At 39.7% G+C, this 20,589-nt stretch overlaps 1 protein-coding gene and 1 pseudogene across 1 annotated transcript in view; both read right to left on the bottom strand.

Moving 5' to 3' along the window:
• The window catches only part of Spon1 (spondin 1), a 268,003-nt gene that overhangs the window by 127,731 nt on the left and 119,683 nt on the right, over positions 1–20,589 (bottom strand). The gene's annotated exons all lie outside the window — the stretch shown is intronic.
• On the bottom strand, positions 1,193–4,389 carry LOC107158083 (annotated as a pseudogene).

Genomic DNA, 20,589 nt, shown 5'->3' with positions numbered 1-20,589 from the left:
CAGAGTTGTGCAGGGAGAGAGATTAGGCTGGAGTAGGCTAAGTACCAGTGAACCCAGAGGAACTTGTCAGAGAATTTCTGTTTTAACCCAGGGTGATGTAACTCAATCCTGAATCTGCCCCTTCTGAGCTCTGTGTCCTTCTGCTTGAGAACCTCAGAACTTTATCACCTTTGCCTTGAATTTTAGCTTCCCTCCAAGACTTTTAAAAGTACATAGGGATATAACTTGTCTTCTAAAGGCCTATCCACAGCAGGTGCTCCCAGGAAAGTTGGCTAATTGTCTAGGGCTCTGTAGCTAAGGAGGACAGAACCCTAGCATTATTATTTAAGAACACAAAAGTTGGCTCAGACCTACACCCACCACTCTGAGCTGGCAGCTGAGACTACTGTGAAGGCAACAATCAGGATGGAAAATTCCCTGTTCCAACTTCCTGAGACCTGCAGCTCAAGGTGGCAGCTGGTGGCCTACTGGTCCCTGGAGCCCTGGTGGAATAGAAGAGTAATGTTAATGTAATTCTAGGCAGGAGAGATCTGTTTTCTCTTGATGAAGAGGGATAGTTTATGATTATAAGAATATTTCCTTGGTGTTTTTTTGTTAAAGCATATTAGAGATTAAATTATTGCCATAAGGAGGCAGCAGGAATTCCTCTGACTTGATAAGGTTTGGCTTCCTAGTTCTCCCTTAGAGGGAAATAAAAGATTGAATAATTTAGTTATTGATGGAACAAATTTCAAGGGTGCTATATCAGAATCAAATCCAGACCAGGCGGCTGAACTTAAGGGCTAGATGGAAAGATGGGGGTGGGGATGGGGAGGCACGCCAAGGAGCCCTGGTGCTAGGAGAGACCAAGGAGTCGGAGCAGATGGCATCAGGAGACACCAGCATCAGGCAGGTCTGGCAGCTCTAAGAGGCAAAATTTTAGGGTGAGGAAGGATTGGAAGAAGCAAAGAAGGGACCTCATTCTTTGATGGGCAAAGACGGGGCTCCCACATAAGTCCCTATGGAAAAAGGCAATACAGAGGACAAGGTCCCCTGGACAGTAGGCAGTCCCTAAATATCACAGAATCAAGGAATGCATGAAGATTGAGACCCAATTAGGAGAACTGGAGTTCAAAGCAAGAAATAGGTCATAAAAGATGAGTTATAACTGTAGCTAACCATTCTAACCCTTAATGTATACAAGATACCCTTCTGAGCTCTGTACATAGATGAATTAATTTTATCCTCACATTGGTCCTATGAAGCCAGTGTTGTTATTATCCCTGTTTATACCTGAGAAACCTGAGGCACAGAGAGGCTAACCCTCTGGCCTAACGTTTCACGAGCAGCAAACAGTAGAAGCAGGATTCAGTCTGTCTGCTGAGTTCTGCTTAATTAACCTTTGGATGTGGTGGCTGTGTCAGAATTGGGATGGTACCGAGTTGCTAACCTTTTGTGAAATTCTTCCAAACAAGGAAAATTGCTGCTTCTGGAACCCGGGGGCTGGACTGAGTCTGAAGTGTCTTCAGCTGACTCACATTTTAATTTTTTTTTAAGCACAGGCTTAATTAATTCACATTAATTTTCCTTGTAGAAAAACTCTACCTCATAGCCACAATTGGAGATGGGGTCCTTCCCATGGAGGCTCTAATGTGAGCTTTTATTAGATGGTCGGTGAATTCCTGACAGGGAGAGCTGGTGAACATGATCTCTTTCCAGAGATGGGGGTCTGGAGGTCTTGGAGATGGCATGAAAGGCGGCCTTGGTGAAGTTGCTCAGGGTGGAGTGCAGCCCCTGGTTGAGGTGTGGCGCTGGTCAGCACCAACCATCAGCAGTGCTTCTTGGGCACAGGGCAGAGATGACGCCAGCACCTCTGGGGTGAAATGAGGCATGCCGGCACAGAGCCATAGCAACCTGTCACCTTGTAGGGGATGCTGTGCAGCTTGCCTATCTTGTTCCCCCAATAGCCTCTCTGCACAGGGACAATGGAACACTTGGCCAGGATGATGGTCCTTGGATGGTGGTGGCTTGGAACACTTAAAACCCAGGCCAATATGGCCACTGTTGTCCCTGATGGCAACAGATGCCTTCAACCTGGTTTGTTGGCCAGAGCAGATCTGCTTTTGCACTGCTGCAATCTTTAAAACCCCATCCTTGAGGGCTGCCCCTGGGAAAAAGTCAATGTTCTTGGACTCCTTGATGGGCAGGGAGAAGAGACAGATCTCTTCCAAGTACTTGATTTTCATGTCCTTGAGCAAGTGGCCCACTTGGTGACAGGGATCCACTCCTTGTCCTGGGCCTTGGCCCTAGGCTCTGTGAGCTCTGTGATCCTGGCTCCAGATGCTGCTGCGGAAGTCTTCACAGAGTTCTCTCACTCAAGGGTCCCTACGGCCTTCAGGGTGTCTGGAGCCTTGGGGCCCTCCTGCGGGAAGAGTGTCATGGGACATTTGGTGTTTTCTTAGAAAAGAAGCAAGCTCACTTTTACCTGCTTCTAGCACTATTTTTGTGAGTTATTTTCCAAGCACCTAATTTCTAGTAGCTGTGATTAAGACCTTGATCAATCTAACACCTTGGTTGCCAGCTTTTTGATTTTTTCTTTTTACTCTGCAAGTTTTGGCCCAGCCGCCACCAGGATGGGAAACTGTTTTCTTGTTTTGGCTGATGAAAATATCTGAGTGACATTCTCTGTGGGCTCTCGGTGCCTCTGGCACAAAAGATAGTGGGAGCCACGTGTATTTAGAATCCAAACTGACCTTGCAACTCCATTAACTTGTTTCCATGCTTGTTGGTTGAAAACTCACGTCACTTTGTCAACCCAAATAAACATTTCAAAAAAGAGTTAAAAGATGTTGCTCTAATCAGTATCGCCTAAGTACTAATGAAGAATAAGACCCACATAAGTAGGGTCAAAGGAGTCTTTCATTACTTTATTTCCAAGCCAAAACCCAAGGATCCTTGCAAATTGGGAGAATGTTTGGCAGGAATTAAGTGGCTGGCACAAAACATGCAGCAATTCCAGTCATGATCGTGAATAGTCAGCCTTATTTGGCATAAACAATTCTTCAGGGTATATTTTCAACTCATTGTTTGGAAAACTTAAGCACATAAATGTTGTTAGCTTCAGCAGAGTTTTGTGTATATGATTCGAGTAACCTTATTAAGATTTTTTAGAAAATACACATTCCCTCTTTTTACAATTGTTTTAAGTACTTAGAATGTTTTCTTAAAAATAAAGACTTTTTGCAGTAACACATATTCAGCATCAATTCTGCATTAGGTCTGGTGCTAGGGCTAGTGGTATATGGATGGTCCGCCTGACTCTCATGCTATTCTCTGGAGTCAGCCCTAAAACCATTATAGAAGACAGGAAAAAGAGCAAAGAGGACACGGGAAATGGAGAGTAAGGAAAATGATGTGTGCATTATATAAGGAGTTTGTTCAATGCTATTTCTACTTATTATCTTGAAGATGCTAATTACAATTGCAGGATCCAGGATTGAGAATAATATGAGAGAGATTTCCACACTTTATAAATGAAAGGAAGCATTTTTAAAGAGGGTTTAGATCCTGTCCTTTGTAACATTTCCTCAATATTATTATAAGAGATGGAGTGGGCCCCAGAAATCCAGCTCATCCTTCCATCCTTTCATCTCTCATCTATCTGTTTGTCACAGGTATCTATTCTGTTTTATATAGGCTGGGATTCTAGTAATGAGCCAGACATGGCCGCTGTCTTTAGGGAAATAATAGTCTACTGCAGGAAACATGATAAATAACTGCCAATTAGGATCTCTGCTGTGATGTAGGAGTGGATAGGCTGCTAATTATATTAGTTAGGATTCTGCCACTATGATCACAATCTTGATCAGAACAACATAGAGGAGGGAAAGTATATTTTTGTGCATGGGTTTTATAAGTTCCATACAAGTTGGCCAACTCCATTGATCTGGACCTGAAGTGGTGGCAGGGCATTGACAGAGGGGCTCAGCTTGTGGCAGCCAGGAAGCAGAGAGAGAGAGAGAGAGAGAGAGAGAGAGAGAGAGCATGTGAAGAGCCAGAGACAAAATATGCAATACCCAAGGGTATGCCCCCCAGTGACCTACTTCCTCCAGTCATGCCCCATCTGTCTACAGTTACCTCCCAGAAATCCATTTGAATTATTAATCCATCAAATGGATTAATCCACTGAATAGTGTATAGCTCTCATAATCTGATTATTTCACCCTCTGCATTAGCACAGGGGCTTTTGGGCCACAACTCGTATCTAAACCATAACACTAATAGTACCCAGAGGAAGAGGTAACTCTCTTTTCGATCTTTGAGATGGAAAGTTTGCCTGTTCTTCCTACTCATGGAGAAAAGACTGCTGCTCCTCTTTTCAGATTCTTTGAAGGTATCAGTTTCTATCATCTTCACCCCCTCCCAGGTTTCTTGAGTGTCTACCATGTACCAGACATTTCTCTAGGCACTGGGTGTATTGCCATGAACAAAGAGTAGTGATAATTCCTGGAAATTATCCTTTAGTGGAGAAGCTGGTTAATTTAATTAAGCAAGTAATAACAGAGCAGCTTCATTTTATATAGCTGTGAAACATAGGACATAGAAATATATAAAAATATTAATAAAGACATATAAAAAGAAAATGAAAAATATTAATAAAGCCCCTCCCTGTCCAAAATGTAAAACAATGCAAATTTTCTTCCTCCAAAGAATCATTCCCTTTAAAACTGGTGAGTGAGTATGTTTTAAACTGTGCTTATGGTTTGGGGGCACAGCTGTACCATTTCATAATTGGTACTAAAGAGCAGTCTTAATCCTTTTTCAGGATTAATCTTGAATTTTGTAAGCTTTCAATTTTATGGATATCCTCAGGAACATAACCATTGGGAAACCTGCAGCAGCTGTACTTAACAATAAATAGTTAGAAGTGCACAAAAGCCTGGACCCAGCCCAGTGTGGAATACCAGTGAGGGCCCCCTTGAAAAAGCAATGTCTCACAGGGTGAAATAAGGCCAAGTGAGCTGGGCACCATGGTACACGCCTATAATTCCAGCAGCTCAGGAGGCTGAGGCAGGAGGATTGTGATTTCAAAGCCAGCCTCAGCAACTTTGCAAGGCTGTAAGCAACTTAGTGAGACCCTGACTCTAAATAAAATATAAAAAAGTTCTGGGGATGTGGCTCAGTTGTAAAGTGTGTCACTGGGTTCAATCCAGTACCCCCCCCCCAAAAAAAAAAAAAAAAAGAAAAGAAAGAAAAACAAGAAGATGACCCAATAAGACCTGGCCATCCAGAGAGTAGTAGCTGCTTGACTCCACTCCACAGGTCAGTTTCCCTAACCTCACCCCAGCTTTGCCTTTTCTCTAATTGGTTGTCGCTCAGCTCTTAGCACACTTAGAAATAGGTCCCACCCAAGAATGGCTCACATGTTCCTAGGGGTTGAGGGAAGAAAGGGAGAGAAACCAAGTAAAACTGACCTCGGCCAACAGAAATCAGAGAACACATGGATTCCAAACTCCATTTACTTCCCTTATTTATAAACAGACAAGTCAGTAACTACTTTTTTGTAATTGAGTTAGATGACTAGTTCTATGTGTTTGCCCAGGTGGTTGTGCAATGTATATTATATTTGCTATTAAATTCCTTTCTGATGAGCAATAAGTCACAAATACAAACTGTCTTTCCTCATTACTGGCTAGGTCTTCTATGATAAGATCTTTTATAGAATGTCTTTCAATTTAAATTTATAAAGTTAAGGATGATAAACTGTATCTGGAACTCAGCCCTCTCTCCATTTGGGTTGTGGAGGAAATCCAGAAGCTAGATTGGAACTTGAGCAAGTCCTCACCTGATAACACAGGAGGAGATTTTGTCCAAGATATCAACATGAGACCAGAGCTAAATCCTTATTTAAAGGTTGAGAATTAGTGACAAGGTTAGAAATAAGCACATTATATCCATAGCGGACACATCACTTGCTGTGTGTCTGGTATTGAGCTAAAAACCATGTATGCATTATCTCATTTTAAAATAGTAATGAGTAACACTGTGTGAGCTCACAGTATATGCCAAGCTTGTTCTAAGGGCTGAGAATATTAACTTACATAACCCTGTAATAACACAATGATGCACGTTTGGCTTTGCTGACAGGAACCTGGAGCTCAGAGAGTTCAGTCAGTGCTACATCTGGAAAAACGGTAGTTAGCTTTGAACCTGGCTTGTCCTTAACACAGCTTCATGAGGTAAGTGTTTTACATATCGCTGCTTTGTGATGAGGAAATGACTTACACAGAGGCAAAGTAATTTTCACAAGGCCCTCTAATAAGTCTCAGACTCAAGACTTCAAGATAGACCTGACTCCCACATTAGTCCATGATCATCTCCGATTATATGTGGCCCATCTTGTCTCTCCGGACAGCACTGACCACTACCACTCATTGTTGTTGTTGAGACGAGAGAACCCTAGATTCCAGCCCCTCGCTTCAGTGATACCCCCTTTCAGCTGTCCCGGTGCCCTAACATTTAGTGTTGAAATTCAGCATTCCAGCAAGATCCTGCTCTCCGCCACCTCCCTGCCTCAGCTTACTTTTCCTGGCTTTTAGCCTCCACATTAAAAGCTTGTCCTCTTTCATTTTTACTGATGAGTTTGCCTTTGGTATACAGATCAAAGTTTAAAAGGGAGACAGAATTAGCCCAGAAGCTGGGTAGCCACTCAGGTCGGAATGCAAGAAGTGTTCACCAGAAAAAAATTCAATGGGCAAAAGATGGAACCAAAAACTTGAAAAGCAAAGCCAAAGGCATCCATGAACCTTGAAGAAGGGACAGTCAGAAGTACAGCTTTCTTCAAAGGTTGCTTAGGGACCCAAAAAACCTGAAAAGACTGTGTCCTGAATCTCAATGTGGGTGGGCGGATAAAACACCATTATTCCTTCCTTTTGGTTTTCCCAGAGTGTGTGCAACAAAGCAAATTCAATTTGCATTCAATGACTGAAAGCCACTCACATCTGTAAACACTAACTGACCCCCGTCAGCAAAGCCCTCCAGAAAACCTCTTAGCCCCATTTCAAGGAGCCAGATGTGAAGAGAAAGCCTTCTGCTTTCCATTGTTCTTTCTACTTGAGCCACAAGACTCTGGGAAGCTCCATGTGCAGGGAAAACAAGGTACATTTTCCTCTTAAATTCAGGAAAGCTTGTAATGTTAGAGTTTAATTAAATTCTTGCTGGTGGTTGTGAAAAAGTTTCGCTTCCTCCCAAGCCTAGTTTCATGTGTTCCCTGCAGGTAGTATATACTTTTCCCTCCCATGGAAGGTCATTAGGACTACATGAATATGCACAGAGTTGGAAGGTTCCACAATGCTCTCAGGGCATTTGGCTCCTAACTTTCAATTTAATCAATCAACTCAGTGGTATGGTAAAGGGATTACAACTATCCCACTCCCTGATCACAGGCCATCAGCTTTTCTGCAGGGCTGCCCTGTATTAATCCTTTTCACTAAAAATAAGGCAGGGCTGCCGGTGCTGAGATTTCCTATGCCCTTTGTCCTCTTTTATGTTTGTTCTTGCACTCTGAATTTAACTGAGGTTAGGAAAAAAGTGGCAAGTATTTCTTTGGACTCATGCTTCACTTCCAACCCAAAACAGTAGAGTTCTTGCAAATTTGGAGGGATGTTTGCCAGGACCATAGTGGCTGGCATAGACCTTTGCAGAAACTCTACTTGTGATTATAAATAGTTGGCTTTTCTTGGCATAAACAATTCTTGAGGGTGCATTTTTCAATTCGGTGTTTGGAAAACTTAAGTACATAAATGCTTTCCATTTTAACAGAGTTTTGGGTGCAAATTCCTGGGTAACCATATAGAATGTTGTTGTTCAGTGAACTTTGTATATTCCCCCTCCTGTGATTTTATAAGGCTTTTGGGTATTTTGAATATTTTTTATGTAAAGGGAAAGTTAAATCTTTCTTATTAAAGTCTGCATTTCTTGGAATCACAACATAGGTACTGGCAAACAGGTTTGAAGAAAATAGTAAATGAAAAATGTCTGGGTCGGTGTCAAAAGTAAATGTTAATCACATCCATTTTTTCTAGGGAAACTGGTAGCATTAGAGCCTACATAATAACTGATCCATGACTTGCCAATGAATCCAATCTTTCTTCCTCCTGAAATCAGTTCAATACAGGTGACTATTTAAGCTGCAGAAATGAGATTCAGGAAGCATGAGCTTTTTAAACTGCCAGGCAGCAGGAGTAAATGGTGAGCAAGTTATCAATAAATTAACTTACCCCTCTCAGTTGTAATGGGGACTCTACCTTGATAGAAGAAAAGCAATACTTTACATAATTCTGAATGGTCAGTCCAATGTAGGTGCATCTCATTTAAGGAAGGAGAGGCTCAATAAATAGTTTTGGGACTTTCAGGAGAAAGGCAGAATGAGAGGCTCTGACCCTTCCAATTTCAAGGTCCATTAAAATACCAATAAAATAGTCTGAAGCAAAGGTTTCAGAAGGAGCAGTCATAGCATCATGAAAAACTGAAGGCAGAATGAGTAAATGGGAAAACGTGATTTTGAACTATTAAAAATGTTGGGCAGAATGAGAGACGGAAATGCGTCGGGAGCCTGGGTGCAGGGTGGGATGCACACAGGAGTGTGGAATCAGTAAACCATGAAATGAAACAAAAATCAGAACAGGATTTACAATTGTGTAAGAAAGACATTACGCCTGTTTCAGAAGAGCTCCTTATGGGAGGAAGAGGCAGGAAAGAGTAATCAATGAATGTAGGTGAATTATGGTACTGGATGCCATCAGAAACTAAACAGAGGAAGAGAAAAGGCACAGGAAAAATCTGCAGAGTGTGGAAAGAAAGGAAGCAGAAGATGGATACGAAGCAAGGAGCACTCTGGGAGAGATAAGAAAGAGTAAGGGTGGCCTGAGTATCGTTCAGGACACAATAGAAGCTGTGAATGGATCTGTGGAATGAATGAGCAAACCACAAAGAACACACAGTGAAAAGGGGAGGAAAAGACCCACTGGGAGAGAAATGCCACTAAATAAAGTAGAGGTATAAATGGAGTTCTATTTAAGATCCATTTAAAATAACTGAGATCAATATACATCACCAAATATTTTAACTACAAAAGAAATAAAGCATTCCGCAAGGAGCTAGGCTGCAGATTTCAGGTGGCGAATAAGGTCACAAGGTAAAAAAAAAAAGACCATTTTCTTTCATTGTAATGGAAAACCATGTCCAAATATTAGAGTAAAAAGCTATAGAACTTGGGTTTTAAATTCAGCTCAGTTATTACCCAAAAGCAAATACTTTCAAAAATTTTCAGTCATAAGAAATATAATCACCCACTAAGGGATGAGAAGTGTCTCCCACAAAAAAAGTTCTGATCTTAAAAGACAAACCTGAGAAAAGATGATACTCTTAAAGACAGTAAGAAATCCTGAATTAGTGTCTTTGGAAGAAAGAAAGAAGAAGAATATCAGAGGGAAAAAATGTTTGAGAAAGGAGTTGGGGGTTAGGAGAATTGTAGAATAAAAATAGATTAAAACAAGTAAGCTGAGCAGCAAATTAACCCAGTGGACAGGCAGTTGGAAGAGTTGAGGAAAACCAAGAACAGGAAAGCTTTCCATAAAGTGAATCAGAGGTACTGTTCTAATAAGGCATGGGGGTATAGATATACTAGAAATAAAAATCTATGCTTAATTTATTTGTTTTCATTTATGTAATGCTGGGGCAAGCTCGTCACCACCAATTCAGAACCCCTACCCCCAAGTCCCTGGTTATTTTAAGCTGACAGCTATTTGAATTAAAAAGACCAGTGCCCAAGGAAATTAAAAATAACCAAATAAAACCAAGGTATTGTTTCCATTATACCAAAGAAAATCTAGGACCAAAACAAATTAACTGTAACAATCGAGAAGTAAAAAGTAGAATGACCTAACCTGAAAGGGACCAGGATTACTCTGAGCATAAATTTAAACTATCTGGAAAGCCAAACCAAACCAAACCAAACACAAAAGCAGAAAGAATGCTTCCAAATGAATCAATGCAGTAATTTACTAGGAAATCTTTAAAAAGGTTTAGGGAGTCTAAATAAATAAGGATAATAACAGAGAAAAAAAATGTTTGAGAAAGGAGTTAGAGATTAGGAGAACTGTAGAATAAAAATAGATTAATGCAAGATTAAATAGATCAAAAATAAATTGAAAAAACACTTAAAAGATATATTAAAGAGAAAAAAATTGAGATTTCAGACGAGGTGAAATTTAAGGCACAAGTTATTAAAGCAAGCTGATTTGTTAACTACGTGATGATAAAAGCTGGAGTTAATGAGAACATGATGATATTTTGTCTTTCGGGCCTAAGTACAGCAACAAATAGAAAGCAATCACGGTTAAAAATCAAAGAGAAATTAATAAGTATACGCCTTTAGAACAGGGTATTAATACTCTATCATCAGGATGTGATAAACAGAGAGGAGAATGAAGCAATAGAATTAAAAACATAATTGAATATACTATAATACAGCAGAAAGTGCAGATATTGTCAAAATTAGGTAGATTATACAACAACAACAAAACCCTGACATTTTATTGCTGGTTCCTCATGAGATGGTGAATTAACATATGCTCCTCATGTTCTTAATTTAGCCTGGGAAATTTCAGAAATGGTAGGAAGCACAGATCCAAGCAACTAACAGAGATATTGAAATAAAGGTGAGGTCAGAAGCGATCCTGACCTGCCCCGTGGGGATGGAGTGGAGGTGGCCTGAGCCAGGAGGAGATGGATAGAGGAGTGGCGGGTCTCCTCTTTCCTCTGGTCCAGTGGTGGGAGGATGGGTTTGTGAGGATTGTTATAGTTCTTCTCTTTCTCTTCTCTGACATTGCCAAGGGAGGGTCAGTGCCGGTCCTACGACTCGGATATCTGCAGGACCTGGCCAGCTCTATTTTTATTCTACAGCCAAAGTAATATCAAGGCAGCCCAAATTCCTCCACAGAAGAGAAGGGGATGAAAGGTGCCCCTTTTTATTGGGTATACGCTTCTCCATCCCTTCCCCTCCAAAAATCCAGGGCTGGGGGTTAGAACCTAAGGAGATCTTGAAGATTCTTCTTCAGCCTGCTTTGCTCTGGGTATCGGAATGAATCCCTAACTGGAGAAGTCATGCGTAGGATAGAAGCATACAGAAATGTCCGTGACAGTGATGTGATGTCTCAGCCTCTCTTACATGGCCTTATCTCTTTCCCTTTCTTTGAAGACACCAGAAAAGATGCCACCCCAGATTTGCCCCTTCCCCACCATACACTACCAGGCATAGTTATGTCACCAGAGAAACATAAGACCACCTGCCACAGAAGTAGATCCCCAGGACTACAACTGAATGCCAAGCCGCTTACTGCAGCAGATGGACCAAAAATTTAACACAAACACAATCTATATCCTCAAAGACAAGAAGATATTAGTAATCTGAAGCAAACACAAGAAGTAGAGAAAAAGAACCAAATGCAATTTAGAAGTTAAACGAACATTCCTAATAGCTATGAAATCCCTGCCAAAGATGCACAACCTGAATCTAATCATATGAAAACATCAGACAACCCCAAATTGAATAAAGGTCTGTAAAATAACTGTCTGGTACTCTTCAGAAATGTCAATAACATGAAAGTTAAGAAAGATTAAAGAACTGTTCCAGACTAAAGGAGGCTAAAGAGACATGACAAGAAAATGTAGGGTATGATACCAGATTGGTTCTTGGACCAGATCCAATCTTTTCTTTTTTCTTTGCTACAGTTGTGCTGTGTAATATGAGAGCCAATTGTTACGTGTGGCCACTGAGTGATTAAAATGTAGTGAGTCTGAACGGAGATGTCCTGAAAATGTAAACTATATACTGAGTCTTTACATTAAAAAAGAATGCAAATATCCAAATAATATATTTTCATGTTAATGTTGGAATGATACTATTTTGGATATATTGGATTAAATAAAATAGAACATTAAAATTTGCATATGTGTGTATGTATGATACTGTGGAATGGATCCAAGGGCCTCTTGTAGGCTAGAGAAGTACTTACCACTGAGTTATTTCTCCCAGCCCTTTTTAATTTTATTGAGACAGAGTCTCTCTAAGTTGCCCAGGCTGTCCTCAAACTAGCCATCCTCCTGCCTCAGTATCTTGAATAGCTGGGATCACAGGCATGTGCCAAATTTGATTTGCTTCTTTTTACTTTTTAAATGTGGTTACTAGAACATTTAAAATTGCATATGTGGATTACATCAATTGATATTGTACAGAATTGTTGCAGAGAACATTATTATTAATATTAACATATTGTTGTAGAGAATACAATTTGTGTATTTTGAGAAAACATACATAGATTCTAGTATGTTATCATGTTACTTTTAAGCATAACATGATTTTATAAAAGAATGTCTTTCTTAGGAAATACACATGGAAGTACTGATGTAACGTGGCAGGCACATTCTGCCACTTATTTGCAAGAGTTGATATATGGAGGTGAAACACACAGAACTATGTGGAGAGAGAAATGGTGAAGCAAATGTGGTAAAATGCTAACAATTGCAGAATCTGGGTGAAGGATAATCAGAGTTCCCTACAGGATTAGAAGTTATTTAAAAATAAAAGGTTATGGCAAATCCCTCTCAGTGGTTGAAATAAACAGCACAGTAGTTGGGATAAAAGCAGGATGGTTAACACTAAAGAAAGAATGAGTGATCTGGGTGACCAAGTTGAGGACCCTCCTAAAGGAAAGAACACATGAAGTAGGACCTATGTGTTTTGAAGAGATGAGTAGATTTCATATCTGAGTAGCTGGAGGCCCAGAAAGAGAGAAAAGAAGAGGAAAGGAAATATTTGACCCTCAAAAAAATCCCCAACTCTCCCAGAATTAAAAGAAGAGGAATAGCTTCATACTGAAAGGACCTATAAAACAGAAAACCATTTTTTAAAAAAGAAAAAAAAAATTCACACCCAGTCACATTAATAGTGAGAAGTAAGACTGTTAAGGAGACAAACAGGTAGAAAAAATGGGAAAGTACAGAGAAGAGACGACTTGAAAGAAACTAGAATCAGACTGATATCAGACTTTCAAAGAGCTGGATATCAGAATATGATGTTTTATAATATAAAAGGAAATGGTTTTGAACCTAGGTCTCATGTCCAGCTATATGTCATTTAAACGTAAGAACATAATACAAATATTCTCAGTTGTATAAAGCTGAAGGGGGTTTGCCTGGGGAAGATTTATTGTCAGCACATTCTTACAAGAAAAACTCAAATAAGAGGAATGTTAAAAAGCAAGGCGTGATCAAGGCTGTAGCAAAATTTGTGGTTGTGTAGAAAAGCAAAGACGAAAGAAAAGAGAAAAAAAAATTATCCATAACAATCAACAAATAAAAGCCAATCAAAATGAAGTACACATTTGAGTAGAGGGATGGTAGAGACCAGGGGAATTTGAGAGCATGCAAAGTACTAATTTTATTTAGGAGAAGATGTTGCTGTAACATACTGATGAAGTCCACAGAGATGAACAGATATGGGTATGTGTCTTATGCTAAAGGCGATTCCCATAAGAACACAAAAAATGAATCAGATTATTTTTAAACCAGCAGAAGCAGACTTAATTTAGGCACTTTAAAGAAAAGAGTTTAAAAAAAAAGATTGTATAATCAGAAAACATAAAATAAGATGGCAGAAAAATTATAGTATGACAGTAATCACAATAACTCTGGGATAAATGGAATCAATCAAACAAACAAACAAACAAAAAAACCAAATAAAACCAGAGGGGCTTTGTATGGACCAATGATGCTCATGTGTCATGAAGTGAACAAAATATCCCTTGGCACCTGAGGTGGAATAAGAGAAAAAGGCTTTCTAAAGTAAATCTCCGCTAGGTTATTAAAGAAAAAATCCTCAGTAAACAAAGCAGAAATTACATACTCTGTACTCTCTAATCCAGACAAAATGATGAAACAAAATTAAGAACAACAATAGTTGACAAAAAACAAACAAACAAACAAACAAACTCTGATTGCTTGGGATTTTTATAATACTTTGCCAATAAATAGGTATGTTGAAAAGATAAAGTGCACACAGGCGCTCTATGGAACAATGGAAATGAGGACACGTATGAAAATCTCTGGGAAAAGCTCAGGGCTCAACAAAGAAGCAGCTTCCCAGCCCTAAGTGTCTCTGTTATTAATAAAAACAATGATGATAAAAAAGCAGGAAAATCAATATGAAAGTAAACAATATAAAAATTTACCAAAGGAACCAAAGGACAGTCCAAAAGGAATAGAAAAGATTGGGATATAGAAAAGCAGATAGATATATATATTAGGAAAGGGATACCAAGAGCATTATTTAACCAACTACTGAAACTTAGTTGACAGAGTTAACCCTTGTAAATTTAGTCAGAAAAGAAAGGAGAATGATTTCACTATCTCTATGGTCATATACTAAAGACTATGAAAACCTGAATTAAAAAGATGATTTTTTTTAAGGAAAGAAATTCTAAAACAAACACAAAAAAGCCTGTAGGTACCAAAAGTTAATGAAAAAACTGGAAGAGGGCTGCCGGTGAGGACAGGAGGGCTGAGTGTGGACAACGCCTTCAGGGAATCTGTAATGAATACAAGTGGGTAGGGAACAACTAACCAATTTATTCCATGGTCTTGAGACTAAAGTCAAATAAGAGTAGAAAGAAAAATAAAAAAATTAAGTTGGCTATGGGGGCACGTGCCTGTAATCCAACCTATTTAGGAGGTTGAGGCAGGAGGATTTCAAGTTTGAAACTTAGAGAGACCCTGTCTTGAGATAAAAAAATAAAAGGGCTGGGGGTGTAGCTCAGCGATAGAACACCTTTGGGTTCAATCCCCAGCATGGAGGAAAAAACTCAGAAAATATACACCTATTTCATTCTTACATGTAGATGTGAAGAATTTAGAGACAAGACAGGCCTGTGACCACTTCAAAGGAGAGACCTGTGACCCGTGACCACTTCAAAGGAGAGACCCCGTAAGAAAGACTGGGTCAGATAGACCTGATTCAAAGCTTGCTTCCCTCACAGATTTGCTCATTGCTAACCTTACCGGGACTCAGTTTCTTCTTCTGTAAACAGAGAACATGGTATTCATCTCATGGGGCTAAAGAAAAATATGGAGAAAATGTATGCAAAAATTAATATAATGTCTTGTCACAAGCACGTAATATTGGAAGATGCTGATTATGCATGTATACTAAAGGGAATAAAACACCATAATTAAGTCAGATTCATCACAGAGTAGTCTAGCAAATGGAAAACTAGTAATTATAATACTCACAAGAGACTAAATAGTAACAATTATATGTTCATATCAATAAGTGGCATTTGAAAACTCCGAAATCCATTAAAAAATGCAAAGAAGGCATCTATATTTAACATTGAAGCCAACAGTCAACACTGTAATTAAGAGATATTAAAGGCATTGTAAATACAAACAGAAGTGAAGCAAGTCTGTCCATTTTTACCATTATGATTTAAAATTGTAAAGGAGTTCTTGTCAATGAATAAGAGGGAGACCATACAAATAACAGAAGAGTAATCAGAAAAAAATAAGAAGACAAACCCATTACAGGCAAATTGTGATTGATTACTTATGTAATCTGAGAAATCTTGGGTAGAGGCATTAAGGAAAAAGCATACAGGTACAATAAAAGTTAATAATGATCAATAACATTCTTCTATACTAATTATAACCTGTCAGAAAACATAATGAAAACTGGAAACCTCATTCATAATAATAACAAACACAAAGTAGTCCAAGGCATTAACTTCATGAGGGATGTATAAGAAAGAAACTGTACAGCTTTCATGGGAGAAAGAGAATCATTTATGAAAAATTATAATTTATTCAAGTTTTAGTTTTTACAGAAATTGCATATATTTTTAAAGTAGGGAAACATGATCCATGCAAATGCATTCCCCATTCTTAAAGAGTCTCCTTTTAGGTAAAAGTCTAGAAAACACCTGCCTAACAAGCAAGTACTGAGGTGTCCTGTCCAGAGCAAGGCTCCTGTGAATGTTCTGGGTGAGACGAGAACCCAGGTTGGTAAAGGGAGAGGGGATTTAGAAGACGTGGGAATGGGAACTGAGTTGGCATCTGAGTTTAGCCACAGATCCAGAGAAAAGACAGCCCATGTGGATGTCTCCACGTCCTGGAAAAGCAATGTGGGGAAGCAGCATTGGAGCCATCTGGGAGAGTAAGGTGAGTGGGTCAGAGAAGGTGGCAGTACAGCAGGCAAGCATAACCCTAGAGGAACCCTGGAGCAGTCAGTGCCCATACTGTATGTTCATTTCGCACATACAGAGTCTAAGAATCAATTCCTGAAAATGTGGGGCATTGCTGTCCCACAGGAAACAGATGGCATCATCAAATGGGGTAAGAGAGGATAGATTGGTGTAGGGACAATTTACAAGGGCACAGCAGGGTTAAAGGAAAGCAGTAAAGGAAGGTGGAGCTCTCAGGGGTGGTGAGCACCTGTTATGGTTTGGATGTGAGGTGTCCCCCAAAAGTTCACCCGTGAGATAATGCAAGAGGGTTTGGAGGAGAAATGATGGGGTTACGAGAGCCTTAACTAAATCAGTGAATTGATCACCTAATGGGATTAACCGAGTGGTAACTGAAGGCCGGTGGGGTGTGGCTGGATGAGGTCAGTCATTGGGATATATATTTGTTTTTTTGTTTTTTTGTGGTGCTGGGGATTGAACCCAGGGCCTTGTGCATGCAAGGCAAGCACTCTACCAACTGAGCTATATCCTCAGCTAGGGATATATATTTATATCTGGCCCTTGGGGAGATATCTCTCTATCTCTCTCTCTCTCTCCCTCTCTCTCTCCTTTCTTATCATCATGCGAGTTTGCCACACTCTTCTGCCATGATGTTCAGCCTCACCTTGAGCTCCAAGGAATGAAGCCTGCTATCTCTGGATTGAGACCTCTGAAACCTTGAGCACCCAAATAAACTTTTCCTTCCCTAAAATTGTGCTGGTTGGGTCCTTTAGTCACAGCAAAATGAAAAAGCTGACTAAAACAGCACCGCTAAACTTGAAATGTTTCCCTACAGGAATCAGGAAGGAGAGCTGCAGCTGGAAGAGAGGGTAGCTGGACAGAAGTTGTGGCTCTGGAAGAGGACTGCCCACCTTCAGCCTCCGCAGGGAGGGACAGAAGGAGGTGGCTTGGGGATAGTGAAGTTAGATTGGGAAAGGAAGCCTATAGTCAGTCACATGTTATCACTGTTCTAGGCTCTGTACTAAGGAAGCCCACAAATGGTTGGTTTTATTCATAAATGAGAAGAAACTAAGGAAGCTAAATATTATTAAGCTAACAATTATTCCCAAGGCAATTTTTGGATTTAATGCAACTCCACTTAACATTCTGACAGGATCCTTTACAAGCTTGATGACATGATTTCAAAAATCATTTGTAAAAATAGAAAGACAATAATACTGAGGAATATTTTAAAAAGAAAAGGCACCTCCATTTCTAAGCCAGACACGTGGCTTATCAGCTTTGATGCTTCTCTCTCTCCCTTACTCCTCCGCATCCAATCCATGACAAAATCTGCTGCTGACAGATAGGCCCGTTTACTATCTCCCCCATCACCAGCTCCACCACCACGGTCCAAGCCCGGCCATCACTGCTGACTCATGGCAATGTCCTCCTAACCCACCTTCTCACACACCACTGACCCCATCCAATCTGCTCTCCATGTGATGGCCACATATGGTCCCCTCTCTCTCCCCTGGCCTAACCTCTTCAGTAGCTTTTCATTGCTCATCTCCTTCCATTCTTTCTTTCCTTAACTCATTTTCAAACTGCTTCTTGCATTCATGCAACACAATTTATTGAGAACTTCAATGTGCCAGACAACGAGCAAGGCCCTGGAGAGATAATGAGCAAAATTAGACTTTGATTCATGCCACCTCCCTAGTGATTTAAAGACAAAGGACAATAAACATTAAAAAAAAAAAAGATTCAAGTGTGTTAATAATTTCAACCAAGACCAATTTAAAATAATAAGATTAATTTTTTATGACCATCAAATTGGCCGAATCCAAACAAGAAAAGCTTAAATTGAATGCTGAGAAATAGATATTTTGTTCATTATGGTTAACATGGTGAATCAATACAAATGTTTCAGAGACGAATCCGGCAAGCAATCTCAAGTCAAAAAAAAAAAAAAAATCCCACATCCTTTGAGCCAGCAGTCTTACTCTTGGGAAATTATTTCAAGGAAATAATTTCAAGAAAAGGGGAAGGGTGGAGGAGACTTTACAGACAAAGTTTTTACTGCAGTACTCTCTAAGCTAGCAAAAGATCTGACATCAACCTAAAAGGTCAATAAAAGAAGAGATGGATAAATGGTTTGGAGTAAACTGCAGTAATAAATTATGATTACGAAAGGAAAATCAAGTGCAAAAAGTAGGACTCAGTATGTTTGAATGTGAAGTAGGTACTCGGTCAGTGGATGGATATGTAAAGGAATAAAAATAGTTGCCAAGTGTTAAATCGATGATTTTTCAAGTGATTGGATGCAATAAATTTTAAAGGTAAGTGACCCAACAGAGAAGATGGTTGAATTTCATTGTAAAATTAACTTTGATTATGTAGAGTATATTTCCCAGTGGCCATATCAATATTTTAAGTAACACAATAATGGGATTCTGGATAAATATTCTTTTCATCAATATGTACTTTTAAAACAGTATTGAATGGCTGGGGGTCATATGCCTTCCATTGTCTAGGAAGATGACAGAGTTTCTACGAGATGGAAGCATTTGTCAAAAAAACCCAGGAGTTGTATGCAAACTGGAGACCAATGACAGTCAGCAGTTGGTAGGAAGCTCCCAATTCTGTGGCAAAGACTGGGCATATCTCCAGACCTTGGGACATCCTGATGTGCCTGGTCACCTTGTTCCTGGGAAGCAACTGCTCCTATAGTTCCTGTGCCTGGGAACTAGACTGACAGTACCTAGAGCAGATGCTGCAGGAGCTTGCAGTTTTCCTAGTGCTTCAGGAATCAGGAATTCCATCAGGCTCAGCAAATCTACTCCTTCTCTTTCTGACATCTAGTTAGGATTTCTGCAGAGTAGGTCTTTCTACAGTGGGCCCAGCAGTTCAGTGTGGTACAGAATTTGGTACCAGTTGAGTTTCGTGTCTGTATAGCCAACCCTTATTAAAAGATGCTTTGTGTTTAAGACGTTTAATTTTACTGTAGAGGACAGATTGCCTCATGACAGACCCCAGAGGAAGACAAAAGGAAATCAGGATCTTAGCTCTGATTTTGGTGGGGACCCTTGCTGGCTATGTGATCTGAGCATGATTTCTTTGTGTTTCACATTTTTTGTTTGTTTGTTTGTTTGTTTTTCCCATTACAAAATTAGGAGGTAAACTTATATGATCCAAGCTTAAAAAGGATTTCTAGATCTTCTTGATTGGGAATATATTAAGAGGATCTCACTATTTCCGGATGGCCAACAGAGATTTAGGTCATTAAAAGGAAGGCCAGTGGCCATTTAGGCCATTCTCCCACCTCCCTTTCACCGCATCTACTCTCCAGGGTGGGAACTGCAGAGTGCTCTGTACTCCAATGGAGGGAACCCCAGAAATAGCATTTGGAACGAATGTTTTGTACCATGATTGAGAAGAATCACCTGCAGATGTGGCCCACTGTACCAAATGGTTGAAAATACAGGTGGTGCTCAACCCTCCCTGTTGCTCAACCCTCCATGATGAATCTCAAGTTTCTCAGAAAGTAAGAGCACCTTAAGTTGCTATCTTATCCTATCACAGAGGTTCTTAAAGTGTGATTCACAGAGCCCTGAGGACCCCAAAATGCTTTTGGGGGTCTGAAAGGTGAAAAATATTTTCATAGTAATATTAAGACATAATTTGCTTTTTGCAGTGTGCTGACATTACTGCTGGCACTGAGCACGGGTCAAGGTAGTGGCCCTGAACTGTCAGCACTCAATGTTTCTTCACTGCCACTGACTCACAGTAGACAACAGAAAAGTTAGTTTCACACAAGAATGTCCCTGATGAAACAATAAAAATGATTAATTTTATTAAATCTCTACCTTTTAGTGCACATCTTTTTATTATTCTGTGTGACTAACTGGGAAATATGCAAAAGCACTTCTGCTGTATATGAAGTACTCTTATTGTCCCAAATGAAAGCACTTATGTGTTCTTTGAGGTGCAAGCTGGAATAGTTGCCTTTTTCTGTAATAAAACATAATTTTTACATGAAAGAACAAATGACAGACAAGTCATGGTTATTCAGACTTGGGAATGAGGCAGAAATTTTCTCAAAAATGAAGTGTGCCTGTCACTTCAAGGAAAACAGCTGATGGGTACTTTTTGCCAATGATAAAATTTAAGATTTCAATAAAAAATCAGAATCTTGGACAACCTGAATGCATTCTATGAATTTGATAGCTTTGCAACACCTAAACACTCTTCAGATGAGGGTTTTCATATTGTTTAATGAACGGTCTCGGCATTTGGATGATCTGTATAATTCAATAAACCAATAATTTCCAAA

Source organism: Marmota marmota, unplaced genomic scaffold (genome assembly GCF_001458135.2).
Source record: "Marmota marmota marmota unplaced genomic scaffold, marMar, whole genome shotgun sequence".
In the NCBI taxonomy this organism is placed as follows: Eukaryota; Metazoa; Chordata; class Mammalia; order Rodentia; family Sciuridae; genus Marmota; species Marmota marmota.
This window is presented reverse-complemented; position numbering and strand designations above follow the sequence as displayed.